The 13,000-nt window shown below is 38.4% G+C and overlaps 1 long non-coding RNA gene across 2 annotated transcripts; it reads left to right on the forward strand.

Moving 5' to 3' along the window:
- Positions 1-2,064: 2,064 nt before the first annotated feature.
- Positions 2,065-12,997, forward strand: LOC131309956 (uncharacterized). 2 transcript variants are annotated; one of them, XR_009195058.1, is made up of 6 exons: positions 2,065-2,629; positions 4,467-4,540; positions 10,032-10,146; positions 10,313-10,403; positions 10,735-10,810; positions 12,706-12,997. It is a non-coding gene; the product is annotated as an uncharacterized LOC131309956 (long non-coding RNA). The 2 variants fall into 2 exon arrangements; XR_009195059.1 differs by having other exon boundaries at positions 2,223-2,308.
- The last annotated feature ends 3 nt before the right edge of the window (positions 12,998-13,000 follow it).

Consider the following 13,000-nt stretch of genomic DNA (forward strand, 5'->3'; position numbering starts at 1 on the left):
CCCTTGAGTGCGGTTAAGAGTTTGGGAAGTGCGAAAATTACTCTCCTCTTTCTTTGAACCACTTATGAGGTGCAATAAGTTTATTGTGGTTTTTACCTACCACCGCATTTTATAGCTGGAAATCCACCAATATTGAAGTGTTATTAGATTTCTTGAGTGAATTACCTAAATATGGCGGACTTATATAGTTTGGCAATGAATAGAAAAGTTTAAGTAGAATAAAGAGCATTTTTAAAAATTATTGGGGTTATGACGGCTACCATCTCTTTTCTCAGATCTAGTGGTTGAGTTAAGATTTAGATTTGGGAGGGACCGAAGTTAGAATGAAAAAAAATTTCAATCTTAAATTAGTGAAAAGCCTTAATAACAATATTCAAGAATTCCAAAATTCCTAATTTCAAATGCGAGCACATGCAATAGTCATTATCATTAAAATTAAAAAATCCATGCCGATTGAAAAAAAAAGAGAGTAAAAAATCCATAGTTGGTAAGGCAAAGGAAAAAAATTACAGGGAAGCGTAGCCACAATGTAGCTCCACCTACAATTGGCTCCATCCTCGCTCCATGCAGTTATAAATCCATACAATCAAACAAAATCACATACCCAACAATTTCTTTTATTAAACTTGTGTTGTCATTTTAAAAATGTAGACACACAAAATTCTTCATTCAACATTTACAAAAAAGGAGAAAATAAGGGAGAGATACCCCAGTAAATTAAAAAAAAAAAAAAAAAAAATATATATATATATATATATATATATATATATATTTCGATGATCCGAGCCGCTCAAAGTGATCAGAACGTGATTTTAAGGGTCCTAGCGAGAAATCAGCAAAAAAAATGACCGGGAAGGGCTTCATCCGAGCAGTTTTCATTGAACGGTTCCAAAAAAACTGCTCGGATGATGCCCTTCCCGGTCATTTTTTTTGCTGATTTCTCGCGGGGACCCTTAAAATTACGTTCTGCACACATTGAACGGTTTGGATTTTCAAAATTTGATCGGGAAATGAAAGTCCCTCATTTTAACAAAATGAGAGATCCCTCACTTGAAAATTCCTCTATATCAGTCGGGTTCCGGTGAGGGATCCCGCATTTTTTTAAAATGCGGGACTCCCCTTCCAGATTGAATTTCGATGATCCGAGCCGCTCAAAGTGATCAGAACGTGATTTTAAGGGTCCCCGTGAGAAATCATCAAAAAAAATGACCGGGAAGGGCTTCATCCGAGCAATTTTCATTGAACGGTTCAAAAAAAACTGCTCGGATGAAGCCCTTCCCCGTCATTTTTTTCGTTGATTTCTCACGGGGACCCTTAAAATCACGTTCTGCACACATTGAACGGTTCGGATTTTCAAAATTTGATCGGGAAATGAAAGTCCCGCATTTTAACAAAATGAGGGATCCCTCACTTGATAATTTGTGTGTGTGTGTGTGTGTGTGTGTGTGTGTGTGTATATATATATATATATATATATATATATATATATATATATATATATATATATGAGCAGGTGCACATTTGGAATTTTTTGGTTGGACACGATATGGCATGTTTGGGTAGGGGATAAGAGTTGTAGAGAGGAGAGGACAGAAGAACCAAAAAATTACAGGTGCACATTTGGAATTAAAAACAATTGAGGGGGAAGAGTGTAAAAGAGCCTTTGAACTGCGTTAATTCCGTTTTCTAGTAATATACTAATACTATTAGGGCGCTGCTATTCGCAGCCCTCTATTTACTCCCATAGCCCGTTAAAAATTTTCAATTATACTCGACAGTTAGTTACCGAAATTGAGATATATTTTCAGCATCCAATTATCGAAATATAATATTTTTTTCAACAGATGTTTACCGAAAATGCATGTTCGGCAGTTGTTTACCGAAAATTGAACATATTTTCGACATGTAGTTACCGAAATATAATCTTGTTTTCAACAGCAATTTACCGAAATGTTATTTATGATTTTCAACAACCATTTACCGAAATGTAGTGGGCTACGGGAGGAAAATAAAGGGCTGCGAATAGCGGCACCCTACTATTATTACTACTATGTCAATGAATCAAAGCGGCAAAAGCCCTTCGAGATGTTCAATTTGAACGCTCGACGCCTCCCTCTCTCTCTCAATGGCGAGGAAAGGAAGGGTCCCAGACGTTCAACAGCCACGCTCGAACCCTAGCCCACACCATTATTTCCTTGATTCCACCACCGACGCCTGCAAGGGGGGGGTTGGGGCGGCGGATGCTTGGGTTGTAGCGGCGATGGAGCGATGTCTTTCCAATTCCGGCCAGAGGACCCGTCCGACTATGGTAAGCCCTCGACTCAGTGCTTCGTTGTTTTATCCCACAATGCCCCTCTCTCTGCGTTTTATCCAGACCGCGAGGTCTCTGTCTCTCCTAAAAAAAAATCGGTTCTCACTGCACGGTACACGTCTCCCTCTCTCGCAATGGCGAGGAGGCAAAGGGTCGCCGAGGCTCTGGAGGTTGTACAACAACCGTGCTCGAACCCTAGCCGACACCATTGTCTATTTGATGCGTGACGGCGTGATTTGCCAGGGCGCATATGCCTGGGTTGTAGCGGCGACAGAGCAACGTCTTTCCTCTTCCGGCCAGAAGACCCGTCCGACTATGGTGAGCACTCAACTATCCGACAATGCCCCTCTCCTCTCTCTGCGTTTTATCCAGACAGTTGCTAGTCACAACGCGATGTCTATCCTAAACCTTCGATTCATACACTCTGCCCTCTCTATTTTTTGTTGTACACGATATGGCATATTTGGTTACGGGATAAGAGTTGTGGCGTTTAATTTGTTATCCTTTTAGATGTTTAATTCCATTGTTGGTTGCATGATTTGACGAGAGGATATCGTGGTAATATAGATCGCTAAAAGTTACACACGGACAAGACAAAAATATATGAAAAAACATGAAATGTACAGCAATGTCAATATAGTTAGCTCCTGAAAATAAAATAGTCAAATACGGTATAAAATAACATACATTGTTGTTTATGGCTTCTTTTTGCTATTATTGATAAATTTGTTATCGAGTGGATACATGATCCTCGCTTGCTGTCGCATTAAACCTTTCCCCCTCTTGTTGTGGATACATGATGCTCGCTTGTTGTGTCTGGTTTTTGTGATCGGTGATTCAACCTTGACATGTTCATTTACGATCCAACAATTAAATAATATTCTTGAGGTTGTTGCACGTTTCAGTTTGCCTTTACATTGCTATTTGATTTGATCGTAGTCTATGCACCGGGTTGATATCCATTTTTATTGAATTTTTTCTGCATTTTATGGTTTTTGATTGTTAAGAGGACTGTTGAAATTATATAAGTGCAACCCTCATCTTCTAATGTCTTATGCAGTGATTATGACAAGGCTTGTGACTTCCATGTATATCTTTGAAATACTTTGGTATACAAGATACTGAATGAAAGAAACTGGTAGCAAGTACTGATGGACTTCGATCAGGATTTCCCGGTCATTCAACCAATCCAACCATTCTCAGAGCTCCTAGGAGAACGGAACGCCTATCTGTTTTCTTGATTCATCTCCTGAACCAACCGAATTGACAGGATCTACTTCTAGCTCTGCGTCAGTCTGCTCAGTCTGAATCTAACCTACAATAAATGGATTGTCGAGAAGAACACTTTGTTGACAACCTTTTCCCTCGGATTGACTCTGTCGTGGTGTGCCTTACCCACGGGGAGTACGCTTGAACTGGAACTGTGAAATTGGAAAGAACTTTAGGCTAATGAACCTGAGGACCAAATTATTTACGTGGTGATTTGCATTCAAATATAAATTAAAGTTAGACCCTGTGGCAAAGCTGCAAAGGACCTAGGGTAAATTTTATTCATGAGAATATATCAAAACCCAAATGAATCCCCTGAATATAATTGTTTGTATTTGGTACAAGATTGGAAAGCAATATGATTTTTATATGAAAGTCATAGCGATACTCCTTGTTTAAGAATCATCGGATCAAACTTCCATTATTTGAACAAGTGCCCTGTCAACTTTGCATTCGGGAACGCCCAAATATTAGTGGCATGTCTGACATGTTTACGGTGACTCGTAGGTTTTCAGTGCTTTGTGGATAAGTCATTACATTTGGAGGTATCATTGGCTAGGAATCATGAAAGTAACATATGAAAAAACTGTGCAAATGTTTGTTCGATCTTGCATTGGCTGTTATCATAACTACACCATTATTGTTGTGTGCTATTCTCTCTTTTGCATGGTAATTATGTAATATGTGATGAACTGCCCTTCTCTTAGCAAGAAGGGTTACTCTTTAGCACCTAGGACCGAAAATGCCATTGATTATGTACTTTCATTGTCGAGTATTCTTTCAACGACGCAAGAAAGAATTTAATGCTTTCATAATTAAGGCAGAGTAGTGTTTTGGTTTGTCAATACATGTTTTTCTGCTGATAGTAACCATATACATTTGGCAGCGTTTCTGTTTGAGCTCTGCCATGAAGCTTTTCACAAGTTCAGCATGGGGCTTTGTATTGAGAGTTTGAGAAAGGTAGGTAATTTCAACTTTAAGTTATGTTTCTTTGCTCTAATGTATTGTTTCATTTGCTTATGTAGTGTACGTGTGTGTATTCTTCGACATGCAAGTTGGGATGGAGTGATGGTCTAGTTGCTGAAGTATACTTGGAGTATATTTTTTGCAATGTTCTAAATGGAGCTTGGCGGTAGTCGGGCGGAGACCCACCTCCAAGCGCCAAGCCGCTTAGGCGGCGCCAAGCAATTCGGTGGATTTTTTTATTTTTTATTTTTTTTAACAAACCATTATTCAATCTAACTATATTCCATGTATCCATAATGCAAGTTCAAACTTCAAAGTACAACCAAATGAAATTAAGTAGTAGTAACTAGCAAATAAGTTGAATAAGACAATAAGTAGCAGGGCTTCGCTCACCTCCCTCGTATTATTTTATATATATATATTTTAATGCCGCTTAGGCGGCCGCCAAACACCGCCAAACCTCCCTGGGTGCCAAATCAAACGCCAAGGGCTATTGGCGTGGCGGCAGGGCACCTCCAAGCTCCTAGGCGACCGAGAACACAGACTTTTTGCCACTTCCTTGTAAGAAACACTATCAGGTGGCAGGTTCTCCTATCAGTGATTTTTGCTTCAAGTCAAAGCATATATCAAAGCCCTAACATTGTCATTCTTCACTTGCCCTTGGTATGCACAAACTGAAACCTAAAGTCTTATGTGCCAAGATTGCCCTTGTCATTCTTCATTTCTCGAAACTAAAGTCGTATGTGCCAAGATCGTCATACGTTCTTTTACAGTGAAGTGAATTGCAGTTCATATTCCATTTGTTTGTCATGTAGTGTGGATCAATGCCCAATTTGCCCCGTTTCTGGTGTTCTATAGTTTGGACTTTTTATTACATATTGTGCTATGTTAGGTAAATCCTATATTTAGCCATAGCTGATTCTATATTTTACTAAATATGAAGAAACATTGTAGGAGAATTTTCAGACAGCAAAACATAACCAGACCAATTTCCACCACCCTCTTTGTGTAACTAAATTATAAAATCGAATAGATGATCCCAAACCAAAGACCCATTGTCATCTCGTAATTGCCATTTTTTAATTTTTTTTATCTAATGAGTACAAAATAACTAAAACCACTAATGCTCGGTTGACCACATGTGGCCAAAATGTCTTGTGTTGGAATACACTTGGTGTCGTCATAGACCCGTAAGGTGAGCTTCTTTAGAGCTTCCAACATAGTGAAAGAGAAGGAGGCTTTGGTTGAGAAGTACATGCCGTGGCTGTTGGAGTCCCGGAAAAGATTACCTTAGTTGATTAAGGTAATTTCAGTTTTCAACAACACCTGGATAGGCTTTGGCATTTTAAATCCCTTTCGAAGATGACTTTATTTGCTAGGAATGTTATTAAAGAGCCGATTCCTAGTATTGACAATGATACTTGGTAAGCGGGGACAGGTTTTGTTGGATTGGTGTTGTATGTGTAAAGTGTGTGGGAGTCAGTGAATTACCTTCTATGCATTATTTGGTATCTTTGCTGATATGGGAATTGCTCCTTGAAAATTTTGGCATGGCGTGGGTCATGCCTCAGTCTATGAAGGCTTGTTGCATTTGATTTTGTATCGTGGGCAATCTCAAGGAAAGGAGATTTTTTTGAATGGCAAAAAAAAAAATTCAGTAATGTTTGAAATTGTTACAAAGACTATAGTCAAGGAGAATGGCATCAAATTCCTAACAAAGCTAAGAACAATCTTGTACCTAGTCCGAGACCCAAACCCTCGATTGGCAAGAAACCAACCAAAGACACCCAGAGGGACAAAGCCCACACCTAAAAGACCGAAACCCAAACACACCTAATTGGACAAGCCCAACCCAAAAAAGAGAAACAAAAAAGAAAGAAAACAACCTTAGACCTATCACAGCCGTTGCCGCCTCAATGAGCTCTATCGCCGCCCCAAGACCGCCGACACCAAACCGCCGTTAAGCATGAAGTGATTGCTCTCAAGGAAAGGAGATAGGAAGGTTTAAACTTTGGAATTAAGTGTCCCTTTCTGTTTTTCTTTCCATTTGAAGGGAGATGAATTGTAGATCTTTTTGAAAGGAATGGGTGCTCTATTAATGTCCTAAAGATATGGTGCTCTTCTCTTTGCTTTTTATTTTTTTGATGGAGAGAGGATCTTCCCTTTTCCTTAGATTATTTTCTTGAGTTTTTGGGAGAAGTGTATATCCTGTGGATATCTAGTGGGTTTTTGGACTTCTACTTTTGTTGTTATTTTGTACTTTGTTTGTACAAGGTTATGCTGCTCCTTGTATCTTTCTTTGATACTTCTTTACGACTTACCACCAAAACAAAGTCCGTGATATGATGTAGTTTGTGTTCCCAAAATATAGCCGCTTTACCGAGAGTCTATGTAGGCATGTGCATGAATATTGTTGCAACTCCTCAATTGGAAAAAGAAAAATGCACCATGCTAGTTATAAATTTTCTAACTACCTGTGATAGTGCAACATATTTTTGGAAGTTGCAAGCCGGGGATATTTCATCTTGGCCTTATAAATAAATTCAAGTGATGGGTTGGGATAGGAATGTAATTGTTTTGGTTGACTACTCTTTAAATAAGGGGTTTTGTATGGCAAGATATGAGTAAGGGCATAACCTTTTTCCTGAAAGTTTTAAGAGGAGTTCAGTTTATGTTGTCATGAGAAATATTTTTGACAAAAAGCAAAAGAAATTCCAATCTAGATGTTTGAATGTATGTATCCTACTACTAAGTATCCCAACTTTTGTTATTGTCAAAATGCCAAACATGACCCATCCATCTATATAATAAAACAGCTCAGTTTGTCAAAAATATCTTACAAATCCAAGGGTGTACATTCCTCTTTGGTAAATCTAGGGCTGAGATTGTGTTTTCTCAATTGAAGGGGTGAGAAACTACCTTTTAATGGTAGGGATTAATGCAAAAGATGCCATAACGGTTAAGATGATTTACCAAAAAAGGCCGGATTCTTCTTTACCTTTTCGCTTACCTATATAACTGTCGTAATCCCAGTCTCTCTCCATCAAGAACTATGAGTTCGAGACTGATTTGATTCTAGGGCCCAACAACTTTTCAGTTCAATTTTAAATTGCTTTACTTGCATCTTAATATCTATTCTCATTCTCTCTATAAGTGGAAAACTAACTGACCGCCATGGTCACTTTCAGTCCATGGACTGGTTTATTGGTCCATGTTGAGGAGATCATGACTCCAACAATTGGAATTCATGACGGGGCATTCAATTAGATCTTCATTTGGTTTATTTTCTGTGTCTTTGTTTGATTATTGTGTATGTGTTCGCATAGTTGTCGAACCGATGTGGCTCTGTCTATAGGAGCTAAGAGACGACAGATCTTTGACCTGTCAATCATCTTGAAATCCACAAATCTTTGATCTTCCCCCTTATTTGCCTTAAGAATCTTGAAATCTATATATGAGATTTCTCTAATTCTATTAGGTCTTTGATATCTAAAGTTCTTGAAGGCTGTGCAGAATCTAAAGGTAATTTTTGTGATTTATTTGGTTCAAACATTTAAAGTTATCTAAGAGTTTTTTCTATTGATATTTTGAACTTTTGGTTTTTGGTAGTGGATATATTTATTTGGTTAATTCCCTGATGTTGTGATAGAAAGAGGATTTGAGTGGTTTGGTGGACACCTCCTATAATATGTTCACTGTTATCTCACACTGTGAGTTGATATGATTTTACAACAAGACGTCCTTGTAGCTCCTCGGTTCTTGGAGGTTTAGGGGGGCCACTGTTTTAGTAATATTCTGAGAGCAGCCACTTTGTGCATATATTGCCAAAGGTTAGGTCTGTCTCCAATCATCCTCCGCCCATACCCCCAATGACTGGGGACTAGATGGGTTATGTTATGTTGTTGTTGTTGAGGAGTTGGGAGTACTGATTCACTTACTAATATTTATTGGTTTCCCTTTTTCCCTTTACCATAATGCAAAAATAGGACGGCGGTTTGAGTTTATTGTGTAAGACCACAATGTAGGTTTGTTGTTATTAGCGGTTAGGGATTGATCACAGATCCCTTCTGATGCTTAATTCTCCTTTCGAACCAAATACTTTATGTCTTGTTAGACACTGATTTTCTGTGTTAAGAGCATCTCCGGCTTTTTCCCCTTAAATCTGTTTTATATTAATTCGTCCCTAATTTTCCCTGGGAGAAAACAGCATTAGTTGTCACTGGTTGAATTCACCAGCTTGGTATTGGTATGTGTCTTTGTATTGTATCGATCGTGGTGGTTATTAAGTGCTTTGTGTCGCAAGTGTAGGATGGTGGCAAGTGAAAGATGCTCCGTTAACATGGTAACTTAATGTGTCTTTCTATTTTTGAACTGCAATGCATCAACTATGTTTTCCCCCATTGCTTAAACTTAATATAGATATTGAGGTTTGTGAGAATGTGGTTTTGTTTTATGTTAGAAACTAGAAATATGTTATTTCAATGAGAATGTTACGAGGATCTGAGATTGTCCCCATTGACATGTAGTTTTGGATTTTTGAATATGCTACCTTATCTATTAGTTTATTCAATCTTTTTTTTTTTGCCTTTCTGCTTGTCTTTTGAATGATTGACGAATCTTGCTTAGTTTGATCACTCACCCTTTTTTAATAGATCAATGGAATGTTATAGTTTGGATAGTTCTATCTCCTTTGCATCTATTTTAGGAAACACCCTTGTAGAATTGCGACCATGAAGATTTAATTTTGAATCCCACAGTTGGTCTTATGAATAAGGCCACCATGCTAATTCTAGTCAGTTGTTTTTTTCTATTCTTAACTTCCGTCAAGTATACTTGATAGTTAGGTGTGAAAGTGGTTGTATTTGGATCGGGTCCATTTCTCTTACACATTTTTTCTTCCTTCTACTTATCTTTTCTTCTTCTTTTTTTTTTTTTTTTTTTTTGTGGTTGGGAATGACTGGTTCAGTTGGTACTCTAATTTAATAGTCGTGTTGTGTGATTAGTTTGAAATGCTACTGTTGGTTGGCTGTTTTTCTTCTTCTCTTCTTTTTTTGTGGTTGGGATTTGGGAATGACTGGTTCATTTGGTACTCCCATTTAACAGTGAAAGCTGCTATAGGTACAACAAATGATGCACAACAGCTGCGCACAAATCATTTTTGTGCCCGTCTCAGGTCCCGCAAAGATGATTGGAGCCACTCATTTTGTTCAAAATACTTCGTTTAGGGTCCCTGTAAAAAATCACCTTAATCCGATATCAAGATTAAGGTGATTTTTTACAGGGACTCTAAATGAAGTATTTTGAACAAAATGAGCGGCTCCGATCATTTTTGCGAGACCCGAGACGGGCACAAAAGCGATCTGTGCACGGCTGCTGTGCATCATTTGCTGTACTTGTATCTTTACTGTTTAATAGTCATGTTTTTATATTAGTTTGAAATGCTATTGTTGATTGACTATTTTTTCTTCTACACATTACTTATTAGGGCGACCAATGGATGAACTTTATACCAATTTGATCATCACGGATGCAAAACAAATGATAGTAGGAGGGTTGTCGAAGACTATTGTAGACCATCATTCACTTGACAAACTGCTGCAGTACGGCTTTGCATTAGGCTCGATTTATGTAATGCATTTTATACCAATTTATTAGTCTTTTCCTCTAAAAAAGATAATGTCCAACTTTTGAGGTTTCTTATTATTTGGTGTGTGAAGCAAACTATATTATGTCAACTAATTTGTGGGCTTTTTTTCCCCTCTCCAGAAGTGCCTTCTATGTTTTTGGCAATTTGAAGAACGTGGGAACTTTCATGAGGGGCCGAGAGAGCAGGATCATAATGTTATCTATGCTGTTGGTAAACCACCAATCAGACCTATTTCATATTTTATCTTATGAAAGAAAGAAGAAAAGACTATTAAATGGGAAGTTAAGTTTAGTGGGAATGGGAAAGGTAAATGCATGTGAAGGGGTATGGTTTCCAACAAATTTTTCTAGGTTTCAATATAAATAATTAGCAAGTGGATCAAATTCGATTTTAAGTTGATACTTTTTAGCTCGGATATCAAAACCTCAATAAGGTATATTTTGTTGTGAAGTTTGTGCAAACTCGATAGTGCTTTTAGAGCTATAAATGCATAATGAGTTTTGCTATATGACATTTTGATTCATTTCTTCTTTTATTTTAGTTCATATTGACAGTGTATTGGGAGCTGAAGATGGTGCTATGGTGAAGTAACTCAGGCTCTCCTCTTCCCAGTCAAGGTAAAGTCAAATTTATTCAGGTTTACAAGGATTATTTCGCCTAAAAATGTATACGTCGGTCTAAATGAAGTATTTATTGTTGTTGAAACACAAATACACTACTGACTATGAATATAAAACATAAGTAGCTCTTAATGAGTGAAAAGACCACTGGCCAAATGACGGGAAAGTAAAGTCTTTAACTCAACAGAAAGGAAAGGCGAAAAATAATTGTGGTTCCTAGTAGGTATATAGACTACTGACCACAATTTGGAAAGCAGAAGTGGCTCATGGTTGCGAAAAGATAACTGAGTAGAAACTAAAGACCCTAACTTGAGAAAAAAGTGTGGTTCCTAGTAGGTATATAAACTACTGAGTACTGACCACAAATAGAAAACATAAGTGGCTGGTAGTGGGTGAAAGACCACTGACCGCATGATGGCAAAGTAAAGTCTCTAACTCGACAGAAAGGAAAGGCGAAGAACAATTGTGGTTTCTAGTTGGTATATAGACTACTGACCACAATTTGGAAAGTATAAGTGGCTCCTGGTTGCGAAAAGATAACTGGCCTCATTGACCACAAACTAATGACCCTAACTCGAGAAAGAAGTGTAGTTCGTAGTAGGTATATAGACTACTGATCACAAATAGAAAACATAAGCGGCTGGTAGTGGGTGAAAGACCACTGGCCGCATGACGGAAAAGTAGTCTCTAACTCGACAGAAAGGAAAGGAGAAGAACAATTGTGATTCCTAGTAGGTATATAGACTACTGACCACAATTCGGAAAGCATAAATGGCTCCTTGTTGCTAAAAGATAGCTAGCCTCATTGAGCAGAAAGTAAAGACCCTACTCGAGAAAGAAGGGCGGTTCCTAGTAGGTATATAGACTACTGACCACAAATAGAAAACATAAGTGGTTGGTAGTGGGAGAAAGACCACTGGCCGCATGACGGAAAAGTAAAGTCTCTAAGTCAGCAGAAAGGAAAGGCGAGGACAATTGTGGTTCCTATTAGGTATGTAGACTACTGACTACAATTTGGAAAGCATAAATGGCTCCTTGTTGCGAAAAGATAGCTGGCTAGCCTGGCCTGGCCTTATTAAGCAGAAAGACCCTACTCGAAAAAGAAGTGTGGTTCCTAGTAGGCATATAGACTACTGATCACAAATAGGAAACATAAGTGGCTGACAGTGGGTGAAAGACCACTGGCCACATGATGGCAAAGCAAAGTCTCTAACTCAACAGAAAGGAAAGGCGAAAAACAATTGTGGTTCCTAGTTGGTATATGGACTACTGACCACAATTTGGAAAGTATATGTGGCTTCTGGTTGCGAAAAGATAACTGGCCTCATTGACCACAAACTAATGACCCTAACTCGAGAAAGAAGTGTGGTTCCTAGTAGATATATAGACTACTGACTACAAATAGAAAACATAAGCGGCCAGTAGTGAGTGAAAGACCATTGGCTGCATGACGGAAAAGTAAAGTCTCTAACTCGACAGAAAGGAAAGGAGAAGAACAATTGTGATTCCTAGTAGGTATATAGACTACTAACCACAATTTGGAAAGCATAAATGGCTCCTTGTTGCGAAAAGATAGTTGGCCTCATTGAGCATAAAGTAAAGACCCTACTAGAGAAAGAAGGGTGGTTCCTAGTAGGTATATAGACTACTGACCACAAATAGAAAACATAAGTGGCTGGTAGTGGGTGAAAGACTACTGGCCGCATGACAGAACAGTAAAGTCTCTGACTCAACAGAAAGGAAAGGCGAGGACAATTGTGGTTCCTAGTAGGTATATAGACTACTGACCACAATTTGGAAAGCATAAATGGCTCCTTATTGCCTCTCTTTCTCTCTCTCATCTCTAATGATTACCCTCTTTCTCTCATCTTTATCCATCTCGCACATTATAGATGTATAGATCCTGAACTCTGCGGCAACTCAAGGAATGTCGTTAAATCAGGCAATCTCTCACCGTGTCGCAGGATGACGGGTAGCGGATGGTTGGGGATCGATAAGAAGTGCTCAAAGGGTGGAGGATTAAACGTGCCAAAACTCTGCACTAAATCTCATGGCAAGTTCACTACAGGTTGTTCTCAGGTAAGAAATCAGTTCCTCTGTTGTTCTCCAGTTTTCGATTGAATGGGTTGTTGAAAGGTGCTAAAAGCTCTGATTTTATGGTATACAATACTTATATTCTTGATGGGG

This window comes from Rhododendron vialii, chromosome 12a (assembly GCF_030253575.1).
Source record: "Rhododendron vialii isolate Sample 1 chromosome 12a, ASM3025357v1".
Lineage (NCBI taxonomy): Eukaryota > Viridiplantae > Streptophyta > Magnoliopsida > Ericales > Ericaceae > Rhododendron > Rhododendron vialii.